This window comes from Ixodes scapularis, unplaced genomic scaffold (assembly GCF_016920785.2).
Source record: "Ixodes scapularis isolate PalLabHiFi unplaced genomic scaffold, ASM1692078v2 PGA_scaffold0__279_contigs__length_252992795, whole genome shotgun sequence".
In the NCBI taxonomy this organism is placed as follows: Eukaryota; Metazoa; Arthropoda; class Arachnida; order Ixodida; family Ixodidae; genus Ixodes; species Ixodes scapularis.
Window position 1 is genome coordinate 131,937,116 of NW_024609835.1, and position 23,661 is coordinate 131,960,776.

General features: G+C 42.2%; 3 non-coding genes across 3 annotated transcripts; 1 reads left to right on the plus strand and 2 right to left on the minus strand.

The window, feature by feature from the left end:
- The first annotated feature begins 4,400 nt into the window (after positions 1-4,400).
- Positions 4,401-4,472, plus strand: Trnah-gug. Its single transcript has one exon. It is a non-coding gene; the product is annotated as a tRNA-His (tRNA).
- Positions 4,473-5,042: 570 nt separating this feature from the next.
- On the minus strand, positions 5,043-5,114 carry Trnah-gug. The gene has a single exon. It is a non-coding gene; the product is annotated as a tRNA-His (tRNA).
- Positions 5,115-11,779: 6,665 nt separating this feature from the next.
- Positions 11,780-11,851, minus strand: Trnah-gug. The gene has a single exon. It is a non-coding gene; the product is annotated as a tRNA-His (tRNA).
- Between the last annotated feature and the right edge of the window lie 11,810 nt (positions 11,852-23,661).

Here is a 23,661-nt window from a genome sequence, read left to right on the forward strand (position 1 = left end):
ACTTTGTTAAGCCGCCAATTCCCCACCCGCTTTTCCGATGACTCGACGCTCGTTCTTTATTTTGTCTGGAAGAAGGTCGCCAATTAAACCTTTATTTTCAATTCACCGTTCATCCTCTCGTCGCCTTCATTCGTGACGACATATAGGACGTTAGAGAAATAAACCAGTTTGTTGAGTTTAAGACATTCCGTTCTGTGTCTGTTCATTCGACAAAAAGTTTTCCCTTTCTGCACCACAGTCTCAGGTGTTAAACGACATGATTATATGCTAGGAGCGGGAGAAAAAAAGGTTTTTACAATCCCGTGTTACGCCGAATTAGAGCGCAACTCTTGAGGAGGATGAGGAAGAGGAACGGAGGGAGGGTATGTCCCTCTTCCTCATCCGTACCCTCTTGTCCTGCTCCTCTCCCATTTGGCGGGAAATGTTTCCTAATTTCCCGCTAAAATTAGCGCAAGTAATTCCCCACTAAATTCAGCGGAAAACTTTCCCCGCCAAATTTAGCTGAAAAAAAAAAATCCCCACCAGCGGGAAAAAAATTCCCCGTTAAATTTAGCAGAAACATTTTCCCACTAAATTTAGCAAAAAAAAAATTCCCCGATAAATTCAGCAGAAACATTCTCCCACTAAATTTAGCGGCAAAAAATCTCCGCTAAATTTAGTGGGAAATTTTTTCCGCCGAATTTAGCGGGGAACGTTTTCCGCTAAATTTAGCGGGGAATATTTTACCACTAAATTAGCGGGGAATTTGTTTTCTGACAAATTTAGCGGGGAAAATTTTCCGCCAAATTTGGAGGGAGAAATTCCCCATTATGCAACGCGCGGTGACGTCACATGTGACGTCATTATGGGAAACGTCCCATAATGAAACGCGCGGTCACGCCGACGCCGACGCCGACGCCGCTCAAGCAGGAAACGGGCGCCTAAGAGTTCCGCTCTAACAAGAAACCCCGAAAATTGCTGGAATTGATAACACAGCGCGTGTGTAAAAAATAGGCGTCGCTGCTTTGAATTTTTATGTCTGATTCCTTACACCATTTTTGTGATGGCACAATTTTCAAACTCGTCGTTTTCAAATTGTAGCTCCGATTCGCCGCCCTTGGTGCTTTCAGCCCTGCGCCACCTTTTCCGCAGAGTCAACAGAACTCCCACGTCTTTATCGACACTACTGGAGGAACAAAAGTGTAGAGCAGGGAGGTACCGCCTATCCAAGTGTGGCACACAAACTAGTGCCGCCTCGTAGGCGAAATGTGAAGAACATAAGAAAATTACATGCACCAATGTAGAGTAGCAAAAGACAAAGTTATGACGACAACCAATTTCGTGTTATAAAACGGCGCACGTTTACTGAGAGCATAAAATGCTCAATTAGCAAAGGTAGTGGTCAACTTGAAGCCGTTACGCGGTCATTTCTGCGATCATCAAGGTTATAGCAGTTTACGCGGAGACGTGGAAGGTGACTTCGCTGCCATTTTGTATATATCGCGTCCAGACCAAGCGCCTCGGCGAGAATTGCTTATTCGTAAGACTCTTGGTGTGTAGTAGGCCCCATAATTCGATCAGATTTATTAAGCCATAGCCGTGACAAGTTGGATTCCTCTTGTCCGGGTTATAACCGACTTTCTTCGCGGCCCGCTGTAACCGTTTTCTGAGGCGTTCTACTTTACCTGATCCGTTGTAGCCGGCCAATTTGTAGCCGTTATCTTTCCAGCTGGCCCTTTACAACACGGCCCTCTTATGGAAGGCTCATTTTAGACGCACCTTTCCTGGACTAAAAGACATGCTTCTTCTAACTCACTCGCTAAATTCTCGTTTGCCTACTTTCCTGCAGGGCACTTGTAAGCAAATCACACGAAAAGCGGCCAAATAGTTTCCGCGGCGAAACAGTTTCCGCATAACGTTTAAACGTGTTTTTTTTTTTTTCAACATGTATCTTGGGTGTTAACGCAGCTAAGCGGTGCACTAGTGACCACAGGTTTTGACATGTGCATGCACATGAGTCTTATTTACAATACTACGTTTACTAGGCATGAGCCTTCGGTTAACGAAAATGCGCTACTTAAAAGCTTAACGTTAGGGATCTTCCAAAATGTCGCGCAAACTAAACAAAGCAAAAAAAAAAAAGAAAAGACAACTATATTTTGCAGTTATTAAAAAAAATTATAGCGGTGCATCGGTGTGGCGAGATACAAAAACAATAAAATACAAATCCGGATTGCTTGTACAATATAACCAAAGATTCGAAAAACATTAATGCCTGTGAGTACACACCAGATATAGGCGAACGACAAGCTCCAGTAGCAGTCAAAATAAAAACGTTCAGCTTACCAACCTGTAGTCAGCTCAGTTTGATATTTTTTAAGTGCCTAGTTATTTATCGGCTCTAGAACAATAGCGGTAAGATAGGCAACGTCTTGCGAAGTACGTACAGATAACGCTAGCATAGATCAGGGGTCTCAAACACGCGGCCCGCGACGCTCAGAGGCGGGCCGCAAGCTTCCCGCTGCTGCGAGCCCCCGTTCCCATGCCTCGAGTGCCACATGCGCAATAATATAGTTGATGACGCATGTGGCACTCAAGGTGGGAGACGGGGGCTCATAGCCGGAGAATGCTTCCGGGCCGCGTTCCAGTGTGTGTTTGAAACCCCCTGATCTATACTAACGCTATCTGCACGTAGTTCTTAAGACACTCCCTGCATTGCCGCTTTGGTTATTCAAGCTCCGATAACTCGGTTTGTAGTTTTATATCGTCAATTTATTTCCGCTCAAAAAAGAACTCTGCTCATAAAACGTGCTCAGGCATTTTTCACTATAGTGCTTATCTTTCGGACGGCGTATTCCTTCATCTAAATATTGGCTGCACATTATTTTCTTGTGCAAATCAAGCCGAAAGGCAATATCACCAGTGGGCTACAAGAGCGAGCTGTTTGCACTAGGAGTCACACCGGGTGCAAAAACCCTTGCTCAGCAGGAGAAACTGCTAAAAATAAAAGTATGAGCTCGGGCTTCTAGTTGTCAGACACCAGACAATACCTTTAATATTAAAGAATTATCTTATAATCCTACTATAAAAAATCGTCAGGAAAGCAAGAGCTGCCGAATGAAGAGACATTTTCCTATGCATGTTAATCCTACTGAATTGTGTGAAAGGGCAAGGACAGTGGCTTGCTCTCGTTCTATTAAAAACTACCAGTGCCAAGAGCGTGTAGCTGCATTGTTCTAAATCTTCTTATAACATTAGCCGTGCATGTATAGTGTTGTATATCCAAAATATAGGCAATAAATGGCAAAAGGGTGAACTTACAAAAAAGAGTCATCACACGGTTGCTTGAATAGAAAATCTCTGGGGTGTCGCAAAGACAATCGGCTGCTTCTAAACGTGAACCACCACTGCTGTTTGCTCATTTTTTTCTCCCAAGATAACCAAATATCCCCCCCGCCACCCCCAGCCCCGCGCCCCCATGTTGGCCCATGTTCTTTCGAGGGTGAGCTATAAGTGGCCCTCACACTCGAATGAATTTGAGACCTTTGGCACAGATAGTCTCATGGCTTATTTAAAAATAAAAATAAACTTGAATTGCACAAGATATGTATAGGAAGCGAAGTCAGTCTTACTTCGTATTAAAATATTTTTTTTTTCTGTTGCAAGATATCGACACACGTAGATCCGCTCTATCGCTAATAGTAGGATAGGTGTTCATTCTGTCATGATTTCACGCAATTCGAATCGGGGAATTTAGCTTACCATGTGCTTTACAACTATGAAGTATACTGCATTTTTCTCTAAACCAGCACATCCTTGCACGGCTTCGCTCTCATACAGTAGTCACTATAATAAAATGTGATGCTGTCTTTTTTTTACTTGTCAATGACGAGACCGCTTATATGTTCGGATTTTTGTATGTCGCTGTGTATATACCTTCCGTAGATAAACTAAGATTAGAACGGTCACATAGAAAAAGTCGAATGGAACTGAAATATCTTTGAATAAGCAGCTATTCAAATTACTTGACGATTTTGATGACGTGCCCAATTCATCTATCTCCTACACAAAACTTTTTTTCGTGTTTTTCCTTTTTGGCTATAATTTCTAAGGTTTGTGAGCCAATTTCGTGATACCTTGGCAGCGCAAGAGGCGAGGCATCTACGATATTTAGTAATTTGGGACAGAGAGCAAATTGAGCAATACAGGACAGAAAAAAATCGTAGAGTTATCTTCTTTAGGCTCGAAAGGTTCCTGAACAGTGCGTTTAAAAGTCCCCACTTAATTCTACCGTGTTCGGTTCGTGTTATTCTAATCTAAAGTAAAGTGCAGTCCCACTCATAACCGGTCCGCCAGCAATTACCTTGTTTTTGCGTCTTTCACATTCTTTGCTGCCTCGACCTACTTCGTCCCTCGGACGTGCCGTGATCGTATAGTGGTTAGTACCTTGCGTTGTGGCCGCAATAACCCAGGTTCGAATCCTGGTCACGGCAGTGTTTTTTTTATATTTTTCATAATTCTACTGATAAATTCATTATGTTTGATTTTTTTTTTAATATCGGTGTAGACATTTACAGTTGCCGCTGAGATACAGGTCAATTTGCTCTTCGTCGCGTGAGTTGAAACGTGATGGCGCCAGTGCGGAAATTTCTACCAACCGCTTCCGGTTCTGAACTAGACGGCAGGTTTCGCAGTATTTGCAAAATCAAATACAGAGGCTTCCTTCCGGAAATAGCCACTTATAGCCCTGTCAGACGGAATTCAGCCTTATTACAAAACAGTGACGACTAAAAAGTTAGGAAAATATACGTGAGCCGGAAGTGCGTTCCGGAGATACCCAATAGATAACGCCATTAGGTTGGTTGCCAAAAAATATATATATATGGGGCGAATGCTCTATTTTACACCGAGTTCGACTTTATAGAGGAATGTACGGTGCTTGAAACATATTTGTGACTCTAGTCGAAATAAAAATATGCAATTTGAACACCCTTCGCTGTTTACAGCAGCGTGTATGCGAGCGTGAATAAATAAAAAAAAATAAACAATAAACAAAAATGCACTGCCGTGACCAGGATTCGAACCTGGGTTATTGCGGCCACAACGCAAGGTACTAACCACTATACGATCACGGCACGTCCGAGGGACGGAACAGGTCGAAGCAGGAAAAAACGCGTACGATGGAAGAATAAGGTCATCGCAGGTGACATCACGTTTTTAAATTCTAAACACTTTTCCGCAAGCACTTTTTTTTACGATTGAGAGTTATCGTGTCTTTCAGCAACCGGCATGTGCGAAGACAACTGTACTAGGTTTGACATTGCGTCCGACCACAGCCAGCACTACAAACTGTTGGAGCAAATCAAGCAGCACGAAACATTGCATTGTCACGGCGCTCGTCCTCTTTATGTGATTCCTATCCCCAGGTAACCCAAGTACACAAAAATAAGAGTTATAGGATAGGAAACACACAAAGAAAACGAGCGCCGTGACAATACAGTGTTTTGTGCTGCTTATTTCTCTCCAAACGGAGAGAAATAACGAGTTTGAGGTTTTGAGTTTTTGAGTTTTGATTGACTCCAACGGATTGTGGTGCTGGCTGTAGTCGGACGCAGTGTCAAACCTTGTACAGTTGTCTTCGCAAGTGCCGGTTGCTGAAATACACGGTAACTCTTAAACGTAACAAAAAACGCTCGCGGAAAATTTTTCTAATTTAAAAACGTGATGCCGTCTGCGATGACCTTATACTCCCATCGTACACGTTCCTTCCTGCTTCGATCTCTTACGTCCCCCAGACGTTCCGCGATCGTATGGTGGTTAGTACCTTGCGTTGTGGCCGCAATAACCCAGGTTTGACCCCTAGTCACGGCAGTGGGTTTTTGTTCATTTTTCAATTTATTTGTTTACGCTCGCATACGCAGTGCTGTAAACAGCGGAAGGTGTTTAAATTTCATATTTATATTTCGACTACAGTCACAAATATGTTTAAAGCACCGTACGTTTCTATATAAAGAAGGTTTAATGTTAAGAATGTACGGGAGTTGGGAGGTCGAGTATTCTAGCGATCCCTAGCTCGGAGACCGTAGACCGAATCACCCTCTGATTACGTGGAGGAACCTGTATGAGCGGACATCCTAGACTGTGTTCGCGTATCAGTAGTTTATGATGCGCATTAAAACACAAGGCTAGCAGTTTTGCTGCACTGGCTTAATTGTTCAATAAAGCAGAGACATAAGATGCCCCCTGGGCAGATCGACTTGTCATCGTCTGAACATTGAAAAGATCAAACATAAAAACAATTTAAAGAAATCTTAGTCCGTACTATCGAGCACAAATATTAAAAAAGTCGCGAAACTAGTTTAATAGGTAATTTATGCGGGCTGACGGTCATTAAAGGGCCACTCCACTCCATTTTTAGAATTTTTGGGTTATGATCTGTTTAGTCGAAGTCAGCGACCCTGAATCCCAATATATAATTTGTTTTTCGATACTGTGTATAGTTTTGTAGATATCACGAATCCAAGTATCGTTTCGGCGGCACGACGAAACCGAAACTACCGGCTGAAGCAGCTTGGCAACACTGATAGTAGTGGCGCGTCGTCGGCATGACCTAGTTCTCGTCCCGCGCTTCTGAGCTGACGCACCAACAATGTCGGCTCAGTCGCACGTGGAGTTTTAAAACAGAACGTGAGTTGCAGATTTTCTGTTTTACCGCTTCACTTTGTTAATATGTACCAAATGTAATAAGTTTTAGTGTGTAGTTATAAATTTGCCGGGCCGAAAATCGAATACGACTGCTATAAATATGATGCGGTCAGTGCCGGCGCAGCGTGACTGTATTTGTTTCTTGCTCGCGAACCGAGAGAAAAATCAATAATAAGACATAGATGGACAGATGTATCCACAAGCTGTCTAAGTTGTCAAAGGCAATGTGCCTTTATGTGCGCGCTAGTTAGATGGGCTGCGACCTGCTGCGTCCGGCCGCTCGTGCTGGAGCAGCCAACGGATGAAACGCGAAAAGCGACGGCATCGTTTCGTTGTTCAAAGACGCATGTTTCGCGGAGAAACCCGCAACAGTCAGCAGCCGCAGATCCCGTGTGTAGGTGTCTGACGTAAAGTGCTGGGAGCAGAGCTTTGCGTTGGAGCTCGGAGTCGACGGTCTTCCGAGGACCGAAGACTGAAGTCTATCCGGCGAACGGCACCGACCCACACCTTGTGCCTCTTCCGGTCTCTTGGGGACTGGTGGAACCGCAGCTCCGAGTTGCGCACCGGATTGTTGGTGCAAAACACAGCCCTACAAGTCGTGCTAGACATCACCCAACGCGAGTCCAGCGAGTCTCCGGCTCCACGACACGCGCGTGAGCGAGCAGCACTGCTTCGCTCTCTTCTGTGCTGTCGCGGAAGCAATGCTGGAGTTAAATGAACTGCCTGGAGGCTAATAAAAATAGCAGCGCACAGGATAACGTGGTAAGCACCTGTTGCCGTCAGCAGAATCGCAGAATGCCACGGGAAACGAAACGTCCGCGGCGGCCGTACGAGAGCATAGGACTAAACCTGCGTCATTGCCCAGTGTTGCTTCACTAGCTCAGCCGGTGCCAGCGTTGCTCACCCGCTTTTGGGCCGCTAACCGAGCCGGGATAACATTTTTAATATTGGTTTTAATCGGTGATGCGGCGTCAGTTTGACATGATATTTTGGGTATGATCGTATTTTGACCCCTTAAAGCGATATCAGTCATTTCGATAGGGTAGACTTTTTGAGTGGAGTTGCCCTTTAATGCAGCATTCTTTCTAAGTAGTTAGTTTAAAAGTATGCCATACTTGTATAAATGTTCTGCGGTTTCCGACAGTTTTGTTTTTACACAAATGTGATTCTTATGCTTTCATTATTTTAACAGTCTTACTACTTTTTCGCTAATATCAGTAAGTCTTTTTTTTTCAAAATCGTGATTTTGTCTATTTGAATGATATAACTGCTTATTGAAAGTAAAATTAATCTTGAACAGCAACAAAATTTCGATATTTGTGAAGAATTACTCCATTTACAAATATATTTGCGAAATTTTCGCGTGTCCTTTATCCCCCCTACTTCAATTCACACTTCTCTTTTCCTTTCTATCCCTTGCAACCCATGATAGGCTACCAATTGAAAGTAATTTTTTATTGTCACAATATTTTCTGTTTTAAAATTAGGTTGAATTGTCTGTCCAATGCAAGCCGTCACGCACTTGAGTGGTTACTTTCAATGTAGCATATACGTTTCCATCATGTCCTTAACCCCTAAGACTAAAAGATGGAAATTGCCATGTGAATGACAATCTTACGAATCCCTCACCCAGGTTGCATAATTCATTGTGCCAAAACTTGGGTTTCGTCTTGCCATTTTTAGGACACTGAAAGCCCCAAAACGTTAATCTATATTCTAACATTTTTATTTTTTTGCCGGAATTTAATTTGTTTGGCCCTACATTGTAAGAAAAAAGAAATGCAGAATTAGACTTTACCCTCCGCAGGTTGCTCAGCTTCACACGGCTTCTCTGGGCCTAATTCGCCATACAAGTGCCATAATCAATCTCCAATGCTTCACCTGTGGTGGCGAGGGAGACCAAAACAGCTCTGTTTTGGGTCATTATTGGGAGCATGCGCCTTTACACTTCTGGTTTCACCTCTGGTGGCGTCATGTCGCCCCCAGAAGCCACTTACCTTGATATCACAAAGTAATTCTTTCAAGAAAAACCTTTTTTGGCCCCTAGGATTGCTAAACTTGGGCCAAGTTGGGCGTCTCTTAGGCGTGTTGCTCGGGCACTTCCCTTTCACAATCGCTATAGATGGCAAGAAAAATAATTCACAGAACGAATAAACAAAGACCTGAAGACCAATAAAAAGAGGAAAGAACATAGTAGCGACTCTTGAACAGTAAACATTTATAGAAAGTCAATTTTCTAGACATATCACTTTACGAAATTTGTTATTTGTTTGTTTAGAAACCAAATTCAGCGCAGCTTCCTAAAATGCTGTATAATATTTATAAAGTGCATGGTTCACGTGATACTGTAATCTTACAATATCTGTATTTAGAAAACAAGAAAAAGCGCCAAATCCCTGCCACACTTCGGGTTTATCTTTTTTTAAGTTAACTAGGGCGGGCGACTCTCATTTGAAACTATCCATGCTTTGCAGTGCTGAAACGTGCCTTCAGTCAATTTACGAGGAACACCCTTCTTAGCCTACACTTTTAAATAATTCACATAAAAAGCACAGTAGATTGAATACATTTCAAAATATTACACACTACTAAATCAAATACAACAAAACCTCGAGACTAGCGAGAATGAAGGACACTATACTTTTCAGCCATCATCAGCTCGTTTTCGGCGTAACATTCTGTTCACTAAATGTGCACGTTTTTACCACACAGTTATCTTCGCAATATGGCGTCGTGTCACATGCCGAACAATATTTTTGAAATATATTTAAGCTTGGTTAAGGAAGAAAACGAAAGCCCCACACTGCATGACATCTGCGAAGGAAACGTTCCGTTCATTTTTCTCAGTTCGGAATATCGCAGATTCTTTTCGAAAGTGCGCGCCGTTTAGTAGTTGCTGAGTTAATTATTTGGTTCCGCCTTCCTTGAGCACAAGTGCTGCGTCAGTGTCCAGCGAGGACTCTGACCCAATCGCAAACCTTGTGCCCAAGCGATGGCGATCGCCAATGTTGCGTGATGGGGTTTCGGAATGGGTCTCTTTCCCCTTGAGCGCCCTTGCTGACTCTAGAACGATTGGCGCCCTCTTTTGGCTCGATGGCTAACATTTCGATTGGTATTTATGCTTTGAAAACAGCGCCCTCCTGAGCTTCCCTTTTTGAAGTTCGACTGCCGATATGCTAGAACGAATTGCATTTTGCTGTATTCGTTCAGATTTATAATATAAAAAGACATGAAAACCTTGGCAGAGAAAAAAAGCTTAGCTCCAGTTTCTGAAACTATTTCCTTTTTTTTTTGTATGAGGCAGTGAACCATTTTCGCTGCGTCAAGATATCTGAAGAGCACATTTTTTTATTTTAAATTAATCAAGGCACAAATAGACAAAAACACTACGTGCTGTAACGGTTTTATTTAGGTAAAATCAATATATACACAATTTTCAAACAAATCACCAAAAGTGAATGCAGTCGGTGTTAAACAGTGTAGAAAAATTCGCGCCATATCAATTAAAGGTATTACAAGAGCTGCGATTTGAAAGTACTTCCAAAATGTAATTTAATGCTTTGAACCCGAAAATTAAAGAATATATATATATATATATATATATTCTCAATATTCTACATTTGTTCATTCTTGTACTAATTATGTATATAATATTTATAGGTGCATTTTATAAATGTTTGCTCTTTTTACATCAGTAATGAAAAACATATATTTTGTACAACTTTGCTCCAGAGAGGAGGGATTTGAGACGTTATTAATCTTTGGTGTCACGTTTTTATTTATTTTCTAACATTTAATGTTGCGTACTTATGTTTTCAACGAAAATAAACTTATATTTTGTCTTCGATATTGATCGGTATGAGATAGTTAGTTATCAAGGGCACACCAGTATCGATAGCGCTAATCTGCATGCTTTATCAATTTGACATATTTATATGCAACCATTGCACCTCTGGCCAAGTCTGTCTTGCATTAAAATATGGCCTTGATAATCTACTGCGTGGGACACGTGAATTTAATATAAATAAAATAAATTGCCAAACTTAATTTAAACGACTCCGCCTCTGTACGTTACGGCGTTGGTGTAGCCTAGGGGGTAACTCTCCTTTCTTAAACATCCGAGACTTGACTAAACGAAAATTAACAAATATATGCAGAGCCTTTTCTTATGACCAACATGAATTTAATCAACTTTTATGTCGAAATTTTAAAGCGTTGCCATGAGGTATTGAGAAAATGCATTAGACAATTAATGAACGTGAGCACAAAGCGGTTCCTTTCTTTCCTTCTTTGTTTTTTGCTGGATTAAAACGTGGGATGACCCAAAACCTTTATGCATTTACATATCAAACATGTTTGATTAAATAAAATGTATTGTTTTATTTTCACGCAAAATAGTCATTCGATTTTGCACCTATAGTTGGCATGCGCCACTTAGGAGCACGCGTGATATTTTTTGTAAAATGCAAAACTATTTACCGTCTAAGAAAATAATTATACACATCACTTGGATTCGGTTCGGCGATTTATTAGAAGTGCCATTTCTTCTTTCGGCTAACTTATGTACTCCACCCCCGACAGTCTAAGTGGTGTATGTTTTAAAAACGAGTTGAGAAATCTATTAGAACTAGTAAACATATTTATCTTGAAAGGAGTTCGATACGAGTTATTAATCAACTTTCCGTTGAGATCAGATACAGAAGAGGGCGGAAAAATGGGGCGGAGATGTAGTTAATGGGAAATTTGTAAGTAAGCAAAGAATCGCAAAATGAATGCATATTTCTTGCATTACGTAAGACGCCATTATATCGAAAAAGAGACAAGAACGAGTTGTTTCATTGGAGAGGAGGGTCGCCGAAACAATTCGAGCTTAAACACACAGGAAAGGGCCTAGTCATTCATCTATAGTGCTTGTCAATAACGCTTGCCTAAGATTTTACGAAGTCCTAAGACATTGAACACGTCGCAATATAAAGCAGCGGTTTAAAATAAATATAGCCGGCAAAGTTAACAAAAGCTTAATATCGGTGCTTCTTTTTTTACCTGCGGGGAACCCCGGAATAGGCAACTGTTTAATAAGTGTGTAAAAAAACACTGCCGTGACCAGGATTCGAACCTGGGTTATTGCGGCCACAACGCAAGGTACTAACCACTATACGATCACGGCACGTCCGAGGGATGGAAGACGGCGAAGAAGGAAAAAAGGCGAACGGAGAAACTACGACTTGCCTTTAGGCTCCGCTCTAGTATAAGCAGCTGCTTTTTAGTGTTCACATGCTGTATTGATAGAATTTTTTTTTTCATATAACTAGCCTTTTGCAACTGTAACACAAAGTCAGATTATTTTATATTATATATAAAATTTTCGCAGCTCGCTCTCGCAATCCTAAGGCTCAGGCTTCGTTATTTTAATGGTTTTTATAATGGCTATTCTTCATTAATGGCTAACAGCACTCCATAATTGCCGAGAAAGCCTACGTTTCGGTTTGTTGGATGATTTCGGCGGAATCATATTTTTATTCCAATAATGAAATGAGAAAAGGAATCTATAACAAAGTAACAACTTTTGTTAGACTAAAATGAATTTGCGTTAAATAGCACCTTGTGGCGTTGGTCAACCGTCAGGATTGCAATTCTGCTGAGTGTTCAACCTGAAAACAATTGACCATTCCCACCGGAGTTTTGTATTCTGTTTTTGTTGTTTCTTGAGTAATAACGCGAGCCCAATATTTTAATACCACCAACTATGCCAAACGTTTGCGGGGAGAGGAGAGAGGAGGTTCAAGGATAAATTAGTATTGTAATAAGAAAGAAAACCGTCTTGCTTAATCAATTTCGCAACCAAAATGCAACACAGCAATGACGTTGCCACTTTAAACCAATCTTTTGTTGAACCTTTAAAGACATTCAAGTCGGTCCCTAATTAGGTACTCTTCTAGAAGCTGCAAGATGTAACTTCTAAAACAATATGTAAACGAGAAGGCGAGATACCATATTGGCACCATATTGACGGCACACGATTTTCCAAACATAAGAGGGAATACTCGCTTATATTTGGAGAAGGTGAAGGCATTCACTTGCATCATGTCTACTTAAGCCCGGGGTACTTCAAAATGTAATCCTATAATCAACAGAAATGTCACGCATATTAAAGAATTTCAAGATTATTATTTTTTTTTACAATAGCGTTTGTTTTGAAGGGTAATTGTGTAACAATCGTTATTGATCGCATTCTGGTCAGTAATTTTACGATTATTTTGCTAACAATCTGGAGATATTAAAATTTGATGTAAAGAATTTATGGATTTCACATTCTTAAGCTCATTATACTTCGCATTAATTAGATTTGGAAATATTTATAATTATGTCTTCTATTATTGTGCACTTGTATAGGGAGCGACGTTTACTGAAAACATAACGCGTTTTAGCCTTCACCAAAGTTCACTAAACATGAGCGCCGAAAGGTTTTCTTCAATTATATATTGCGTTACACAACTCTAATTAATTCTTACATTATTTTATATTCAAAAAGTCATAAAAAACAAGCTGCGAGTTATATTTAAAACTTTTCGATTGGTAAAGGTATAATATAGTTCTTATCATTAAATACGCACAGCCCCAGATGGAGCTGTCTGCAATTTTTACGTCATCGCGTTCGGGAGAGGTATCGATCTTAAATAAAAATTATTGATTACATCAAAAGTACTTTCTGTCTGCATTTTTCGGGATTGATTCTGCATATATTTATACGATCTTTTCAAAATTCAGATAAGTTGACCACCTTTGGAACCTACAGGAACTTCATGAAGACACCCCAAAACTGTATTTATCTCGGCACAGGACAACCACGACGCAGTTGAAAGGCTAGTGCATGGCTTATGCCGAAGAAGTTCACGGCGCATAAATATGAGCTCGCCAATGATGCCAAATAGCGCCCGCGCAAGGAGGTTACGAGAAACACATGTCAGGGGCGTTCGTGCTCCATGCATGCGGTCGTTGGGAATTGGATATGACTACCGCGGTGCAAATTGTTAGGCGCGTATTCATATCCCGGTCGTCGCAATTATTCTGCCTGGCTCGGTTTCGAGTCACGCCACATATACACGTTCCCAAACTAGCGCTTCTATCGCAATGCCAGCCGTATCAATCGGCACGAATGCGCAAACAATCCGGTCGACCGTTAGAACTGCAAATTACCATCGGAAGTTGTACGTGACGCGCGATGATATCAACACGAAAGCTAGGTTTCACCTGCCTTCTCACAGTCTGAAGTTATTTCAGCGCTACCCGTGCAAATTATGATGGGCCGTGCCAGTTCAAATTGCTGCGTCGTTGATCAAGCGTGCGACTGATGATAGGCAGTCGCTCCAGCCCGAGTATGTCGCTCCGAAATTACCAACTTAGGCGCGCACCAAAGGTGCTCCGAAAGTTCTTACTTGGGTGTATGGCTACGGTGGGGTGAGAGAAGCGTAACAATGTGATTATCCGCGCGGGTCCACGCGTCGACTTTGCGCCAGAGGTGGTTGGTCATTAGACGGCGCCGAGCGTTCTGGATGTCTATAGACATCGCAATCAAGGTGCGGCGATTTGAGTAAGATAATTTCGTATGTGTGACTGAGCTTAGTGTGCGGGATAAGTTAATTAATTGACTTTAATTACCTGACGACAATGAATACACGTCCAGGCAAAAGCTGCGCGACTATTACTGTCGCGACATTGCCGAGGAGGACAGTTGATTTCCTGTGTGTTATCTTTTGAGTAAACTATGACGTCTAATTGAGCGTGGATCCGACAAAATTAGAATTTCTCCTCGACCGAAGGGCAATGTCGGTTTGTAAATATAGAATCCAAAGGGAAATCTTTAACTCAGTGAGAAACTTTTCCCTATTTAACACTAGCAATAAAAAAATTAAAAAGTACTGTTTAAAAAAGATAAAACCTGACCAAGAGAGTAATCCTTTATATATATATATATATATATATATATATATATATATATATATATATATAATATATATATATATACAGGGTGTTTCACGAAAAGTGGACAAATTCGATATTGCGAAAATTACGCATCGCGCTAAAAAGTCTTGTGTCGTGTCGTTTCGGCCCTAGGCCAGGGGCCTATTTAGGACAATGATTGAAGCTCGGAATAATGAAGTCGTTCTTTATTTTCGCGTGATTATTTACTTCAAGATTCAATTTAGTGGCATTGTTTCAGTTAGAATCTTGCTGACAATCATTGAAGAACACTAACTCAACAAATTTCAGAACGATAGAAGGCACGCGCGGTATTTTACGGCTTTCTGAAAAACCGCCCAACTTCGACGAGTTTTCAAGTTTTGGTGTGCAATCGGAGCGCTTCTCGGCACAGAGGGCACCGCACCCCGTGGAGAAATAGTGTAACCAGCCTCTGTGGCGCTACGCGAGGACAGCGCAACTTTAACCGAATGTCTTTTTATCAATACGAAGACGACTGTAAAAATTCAGTTTAGAAAAATCAAATTAGAGCGAAATGCGTTCTTTAGTAAATGTTCTTGGTTTGGTAAATTCAAAGTTATTTCGAAAATACATTTGCTTAATGTAAAACCAGACAAATCATTATTAATATTTTCATGAATTATAAAAACATAGCCTAATACAATGAAAGGGTGAACAACACAAACAAATATATTATGAACTTTAGCAAATTGAGAACTGGTAAGATAGAATTGTACAATACTGCAACAAAAATTTGAAACCTCTGGTTCTACTTAAACAATAACCAAACACGTAATCACCTTCGATTCATGTTTCCCATGTCCTTTTGAATGAACACGTAATGGTTTAAAACCACATATACAAATGCCACAATCTCCCGAGCGATACTCTCGTAACCTAAACCTCTGTTAACGATAAAAATTGCAGAAAAAAAAAGCACGACGGGGGAATTGAAATAAAAACGGTCTTTATCTTACTTGTGATTCTAATTTGATACGCATCTGTAGCGCCAGTGCAGAGAGCATATGTCTGAGAGCCGAATACAAAAAGGCAGCAGCCGATCGGAGACCACCTGTTTATGTTTACAGTGACGAATTGAATTGAATAATGTATCACAGTCCCTTAATACGCTGCTGGTGAGGAAACATTTGCGTAACGCTACCGGAAAGCGTTGACTAGGGGGCTCAGAACAGCTAATCTAGCCAGAACCGCACCCACTCCGATAGATCCACGTGACGCGTCGTCACACTGACAGCACTTCAGCTTGAGTGAGTTGGTTAATCATGTTAATACTTCACAGCGCACAACAGACAACACACCATCAAAACAGATCCGCACAGCGCTGCGTGAGTGTTGTTTTTTTGTGTGGATCTGTTTTGATAATGGGTTGTCTGTTGTGCGCTGTGAAGTATTAACACTGACAGGGTTTCTCGTTGATATAAGCGTGTTCAGCTCTGTAATCGCAGTCAACTGATCAAACTTCCTTTTCCTGCAACATTCTCCAAGATATTATCATTCCTAATTCCTCTTCTTACCTCAAACTGAATTCGCAATACCGCTATTGCCATGAAAATTCAGCGCAATAAGTAGCGACATCAAGCAGAGGCACTGCGAACCAATATAAGCTCAGTTGCCTCGCTCTTTTTTTGCTGGCAAAGACTGTTTTGTTTGAAAACAAACGAAAAAAGCTGATTTATAAGTTCTACTGTTAGAGATCGATAAAGAATTATTCACGCATGCATAGCTGTGTCTGGAGATTTGTGTTTGTCCTTTGTCCCTCTTGTTCCCCTTCTCCAGGGATTATTTTCATCATTCTTGTCCAGCTCGCTTGCCCCTTTGCATTTAACTGCATTATAATAATGCATACAGTCATCAACCACGGGCGTAAAAAAATGTTGGTGTGCGACAATTTTGCTTTTTAAGCTGCTTATGACTGCGAGTTTGAGGTGGCTCACTGAGAATGAGGTGGCCAAAGAAAAATGCTTCCTCCGGGAGCATTTTTCTGTGAATAGTTTATAATCCTGTACCAAACTTTGACCGAAGTTTCGTGACCACCAGCGTATTGAATGACTGACTGTACTACACAATGAGCCTGACTCATGCGTCTATCAGAATTAGGGTTCAAAAACACACCAAGGTCGAACGTGCAAGTGAAGGCTCAGAAGCGCCAAAGTCGTCGGAAGACAAATTCACACTTGGCGTCAACTAAGAAGTCACAAAAAGTGAGTCTACCGGCGCACGCTGACGGCTTACCGCTTTACTTCTTACCGGTTTCTCGAAGGGAATAATAATAATAAAAAAAATACGATGTGCCCCTCTCACCTTCGCGGGCCACCAGACGTCAGTGTAACTTGCATTATTGGCAAATAACCACGCATGAACGGGGATATCAGGATTTTCCAACGTTCAAACAAGATGTTTTCTCTCATTTGTAAACAAATCACATTTGTCCTAATGCAGGGAATAAATCTCTGGTGTCGGGTCTGATTGCGCGGAAATACGTATTTGGTGAATAAAATTGTATCGCATATTGCAAGCGCCGCTAAGACTTTCAAAATATGTCTTAGGATATCGTACATCTCGATTTCAATTTATAATTAACTCTCAAACACTCTATTGCAAATGCTTAAAAAATGGCGGAGTCGACAGTCATACGAAACTTACCATTCTTTGTAAATCGTTTTCTTTTTTTAGAGCTAAGCATGTTTATATTTTTAAATGAAGTGAACTGGGCTACATCCTACACGTACAAAATACTTTAGAATATTCAAGATAGAAATACGTGTGTATGTCTGCGCGATTTTGTGTATACGGTAGCTTCTGCGTTCGTCAGAATATTTCACATCTGTAATTTTTATTTTAGAGTGGTTTGACACCTGTGATAATTGATCTTATTTAATATTTAGATAACCTAGCTGCTGCTAAGAATCTTACTACAATTTGATAACTTTGTCAACACACGTTATAAATTATTTGATGCATATATACAACTCTACTACAGGTTTACTCTCAGAGGAAAAAAGCATTAAATTGTACGGATTGACGCAGTCATCACTACTATTCCTCTCTTAACGCACGTATCATTCTTGTTGAGATGAGTGTTAGGTTGCTACATTGGAGGTAGATCACTTACGTCAAAAGACCCAATTGGACAGCGACAAATGACACTATAAGAAATACCTGCGCGTCTACTTACGCGCAAGACACCCGAAGAGCCAATCTCAGCAATCTACGAAATCAGCTCAGCAAATGATGAGGCGGAAGATCTGTTTAGAACTAAAAATGAAGTCTTCGCTGTGGCATTACACGATGCAACGCGTCGTGCTTTCTTTGCATATTGCCACGGAGCAGACTTAATTTTGAGATCTAAACAGATGTTCCGCCGCATCATTCGCTGAGCTGATTTCGTAGATCGCAGAGATTTGCTCGTCGACTGCTTTGCGCGTAAGTAGACGAGCAGGCATTTCTTAGATGACACGCGTACAATTTATGCATATTATTACTATTAGAAAACATATTTACGACGTATGAAAATTTGGCTAGAAAATGCATACAGAAACCATGAAACGCATCTGACGTAGCAAAGGCGCAATTTCCGCTAAGCGGGACAAACTCGGCTTATGCGTCCCTGGCACCTGCGGAGCGCAAAACACGCTTCGCATTTAAATGAATTCGAGGTTGGCGGACCCCTATACTTCGAACGCGCGATTTCGTAAAAAGAGTAATCACTTTTATGGCCGCGTCCTTTGCATTAGAGAAGGCGAAAACTTTCTAGGAGTGAGATGCATGATGTCGACGCGCTCAGTTTTGCAATCTAAGATCGCTCAACATGGAGCAAACGCCCGTTTTATCGGAACTGCCATCGTTTGACCACCGTTGTCATTACCGACGTTTTGCTTCAGGTCGCAGCCGTCTTGAAGGCCACGATCGCAACCCGTCCTTAGACACACATCAACGTGCGGATCTCACGTCACGCCGCAGCGTTGGCACTGCTTTCGTCAGTGCGCACGCGCTGTGCCTACGCCTGGTGTCGTCAAATGCAGATTTCTTTTGCTGGCAGCATGCCGATGTGTGCGCACAGAACCTGAGTAGGCGGGTCACGTTCTATCCGATACGTCGTCTGTAATTGCATTTTTGATGTACGTTTAAGATCTCCATGTGGTCACGGGCAAATTTTGAAGCATAAAATGCTTGTTAACGCTACCCCACCCCCATTTTCAAAATTTTCTCCATCCGTTCGTTCGTCAGTTCGTTCATCCGTCCGTGAATTTTCTGCTAAATTTAGCGGAGAGAGTCGAGTCGCGTCACGTAACGTCACGTGATTTATACATATTGTGAAAATTTACGGCACGTGACTTATACGTCAACTCAGTTTCCCCGCCAAATTAAGCGAGAAAATTCACGTGTTTTGGACAAAACATCAATTCAGTTTCCCCGCTAAATTTAGCGCAAAATTGTCGTCACCTGATCCAAACACCAATTGAGTTACCCGCTAAACCTGGCGGGAAAATACACGTCCTGTGACCTAGGCACCGGTAAAGTTTCGTCGCTGAATTTAGCGGGGGAAATCGACGTCATGTTAGTTGACGTGACGTGCTCTATATAACCATTCAGCTTTGCCGCTAAATTGAGCGGGAAAATACACGTCACGTTCCACACCAATTCCCTAAGCCCATCCCTCTCCTCGTTTCCCGCTGATTCCCCCCCTCCCCACCTACCTCCAACCCTATAATCCTCAATGTTCTATAATGCAATAATGAATTATAGTTAGGGTGTGTACTTTCTGGTGTTTATTTGTGAGAAAAATCGGCGGATGTTTTTTGGTGTTTATTTATTTTCGAAACACCGGTGTATTTCGGTGGAACGTCTCGCGACGAGGCTAAAACCGGTGATTATCGGTGCAAAAAAAAAAATGCGATTGATCACAGACAGAGAGTTCTAATTTTATTCACATATTTCATACACTTCTCGAGGAAGCATGTTTCTCACACTTGGTTATTATAGTGGATGCAAGCATACTTTGAGAGGCTTGCATCCGTCATGGCAGCACGTTCCTTGCGGTTCACAACCTGCAATTTTGAAAACACACGCTCCACATTTTTGCTGGACATGGGAAATCCCAAAATGACTAGCCAGGCTTGGGACAGTAGTGGCCAGTCAGGTAAATTCAGTTTCCAAAATAACACTGGATCAACGGTGCTAGTCACAGCATACTGGCGGTAAGAAAGCAACTCTGATTCTAGGTCACTCAACTAGCTCTCGTCTCGGAGGATCAGCCGATATATACTTTCATAAGGCACAAATCCTTCTGGCAGCTCCACGTTTAAGCACGGATTAACAATTGGCACGCGGAACCAGAACGACGATTCATCCATGAAATCTGTAGTGTAGTCATCCTGAGCTTTCCGCTTGGCCTTCTACTCCGCGTGACGACTAAGGGAAGCAAGTCTCAGGTTGAGAAAACCCGCAGACGCGGGACGGACGCGCCTTCTCAAACACGTCTACATTTTTTTTTAGAGAACGGTTCTTTTATATACAACCGAAAAACTACCCCGCCAACAAAACCCTTTTTCCGTTTCCCCAAAAGCCCATGGAAACTAAACAGATAAAAAGGAACGCATCTCAGCTCCGAAAGGTCAGTAGCCCTGTGCGACACGGATGTTGGCAGTGTGTTCCAGGAACCACAGCGGCCTCTGAATACATGGCTTGCACTGACATTACTTGGCCAGACACAATGGGGAAAAGGCACGTGCAAGCGTACCCTCCGCTGCGTTAATTTTTCCACAAAAGGGGCCTTGGGCGACACAATGGGGGAAAGGCGTGTGAGAGCTTAGCCTCCAATGCTTTAACCCTCTCATGCATCGTGGCCTCATATGAGGACAGCTAATTAACAAAATAAAAAAGTATAAGTGCTCTCTTCTAACATCTTTCTCTATGCATGGTGTCCTCAATTGAGGACAGGAGAAGCTTCACAGTGTGTTTCATAGATGGCGTTAGTCGTCTGTGCCATCTTTTAAAATTCCCGCCAACAGCTTGGTCGGAAATACTCGATCTTGCAGAATTCGGAAAACAAAAAAATCCAAACTCAGCCGCAGTCATTCGTATCAGTCTCCGTTTTTGTCTTTTGGGTGATAAACATCTATTTGATGTGCACACGAGTGCTTTTATGTTTTTCTATATTTATAATGTAGATATACGAGAAAGTACAGCTGTCCTCACATGAGAACACTATGCACCAGATGGTAATTTTCACATACAGCGCCACCACAAATATAATGGTAAAAACGACAGGTCTGTCGTACTAGTTGCCTCATTGTTTTTGCACGTGTATGCGCGCCAAACGTTTTGTCTTTAAGTGTGCTTGTGAAAAGTGTTTTGTGGTGAAACATAACTGTGCTCGATGCCAGAACAAAATACTTGAAAGCTTTTGCGATGACATCAGGAAGGAAAAACCTCTCAAGAGAGGATATCGATGCACTCCTAGATCTCTCCAGCGATAGCGAAGATGGGTCTGGGATCAGCGACTCGGACGACTGTGAGTACCTGCTAACCGAGGAGGAAGACTCCAGCAGTTCGGATGAAAACGTGAGCAGCGCAAGCACAGCTCCCACTTCATCAAGGGACAGTGCTTCAGCGGGTCCTTCTACAAGCGGGAACAATTGTTCGGGAGTGCAACGCGTAATATGGTTTCACAACAAGGACAACGACCACGCGGGTGAGCCTCCTGAATTCACTGGACAGCACCGTGTCAACATTCATGGAGATCACCCAATTGACTACTTTCTTGGTCTCTTCCCGGAGTCATTGCTGGAGCATATTGTTTTTCAAACAAACCTCTATGCTGTGCAGAATGGAAAAGAAACACTGCGGCTAACGGTGCCAGAGTTGAAGGTATTTCTTGGAATTTGTCTTGTAATGACCTACATCAAGTATCCCAGAATTCGGCACTACTGGTCGAAAGAAAGCGGTCTTCGGATGGGTATCATCGCTGACGCGATGTCTGTCAATCGCTTCGAGGAGCTTCGAAGATTTCTTCATTTCAATGACAACAACGAATCAACAACTGATGACGACCGCATTTTGAAGATTAGACCTGTCATTGACACCCTGAACAGAACATTTTCTTTGGCTGTTGACCCGGAAGAGTATCAATCAGTTGATGAGATGATGATCCCCTTCAAGGGACGATCGTCTATCAAGCAGTTCCTTCCAAGTAAGCCCAAGCGCTGGGGTTTCAAGGTCTGGGTTCGAGCAGGAGCTTCAGGATACATATACAAATTCGAGGTCTATCAAGGTGGAAGCGGAGGTCGGTCGAAACCATCCAGCGAATGTGGTGTGGCTGGAGATGTTGTACTGAGGTTGACCCAAGGGCTTGAAGGAAAAAATCACAAAGTGTACGCTGACAACTTGTTTACGTCCTTGCCGCTGATCAGGAAACTGAAAGAAGATGGCATATTGTACGTTGGAACGTGCCGTGCAAACCGTCTTCAGGGTGCCGATTCAAAACTGGAACCACTCAAGGACCTGAAGAGAAAAGGAAGGGGAAGCACATCGCTGTGCACCTCGAGCGACAACGTGACGGTCACCTGATGGCTTGATAACTCCCTAGTCCATGTTGTGTCAAGCTACGCTGGTCGCCATCCTGTAGGCACAACACAGCGATACAACAGAAAAGACAAACAAGTCATTGACGTGGAAAGGCCTTACTCAGTGGAGATCTACAACAAGCATATGGGGGGCGTGGACCTCATGGACTCAATGGTGGCACTGTACAGGAACGACGTGCGCAACAAAAGAGGGTACCTCAGAATTTTCTACCACCTGCTGAATGTGACAGTAGTGAACGCCTGGTTTGTGTGGAGGTGGGACAGGGATGCCGATGAGCTCATGGACCACCTTGAGTTCAGAAGCCGTGTAGCAAGGTCGCTGATATACAGCGGGGAAGTGGCACAAAGCTCAAACCGTCGTGGGCGTCCTTCCAGTGGTTCTCCATCAGCAGTCAAGAAAAAGAGGGCCCTGCACGACGTGTGTATCGAAAAAAGGTTAGATGGTGGCCCCCATTTCCCGAAGAAGAGCGACCAGAAGTATGCCCAGCGTTGCCGTAGCACAAGCTGCCGCAGCAAGACAAGATACATCTGCTGTCGGTGCAATGTACCACTGTGCCCGGAGTGTTTTGCGCCTTTTCACACAAAAGCGTGAATGCTGCGAAGTTTCGTGAAAGAAGGATTCGAATATCGATGGCGCAAAGATGCACTGGCTTGTGTTTCTGCTATTCATCACCGCTTCGTTTTTTGTAATGTTTATGAGCTAAGTCAGGTCAATTTTGGGCCCTTAAGAGCTTTGTGATATCACCGGCAGCTTTCTTTTTTCCTCGTTTGAAAACTTAATAAAATAGTTTTTGTTCTGTAGTATTTACCACATGTAGACATTTTATGTGTGTTTTAACCTTTACTGCATGACGTCCTCATATGAGGACACATAGTATTACCCAAACTAAGTCTTCCAATTTTTGAAAATATTTTTTTTCTTCAACGTTTGATGTCCCTAGACAAAGTTTGAAAGAAATTAAAATTTTATACCCTGTAGTTTTTTTTCATGCATGAGAGGGTTAACTCGACGCTTTTGACCCCCAGAAAGGGGGGCGGACTGACGCCACGTGCAAGCCATGTATAGACACTGGAAGAATGCAGGATCCACGAGATAACACGTTTGACGTACGTCTACGAGAAAGGGTTTCGCTAGGTCGGAAACGTGCAATGACCGGTGTTTTTCGGTTTTAACCAGGGCGAAAATATCCAACCACCGGTGTTTTTCGGTTTTAACCGATTTCGTATTTTTGTCACCGACGGATGTTTATCGCTGTTTTTCTGTTAAAAACGGAAAATACACACCCTAATTACAGTCCTATAAAGTAATATTATGCATTTTGTACATTATAGAACTTTGAAGGTAAAGGTAGCCGCCAATTTCATTATTCTTTGTGTGGTGTTTTTGAGG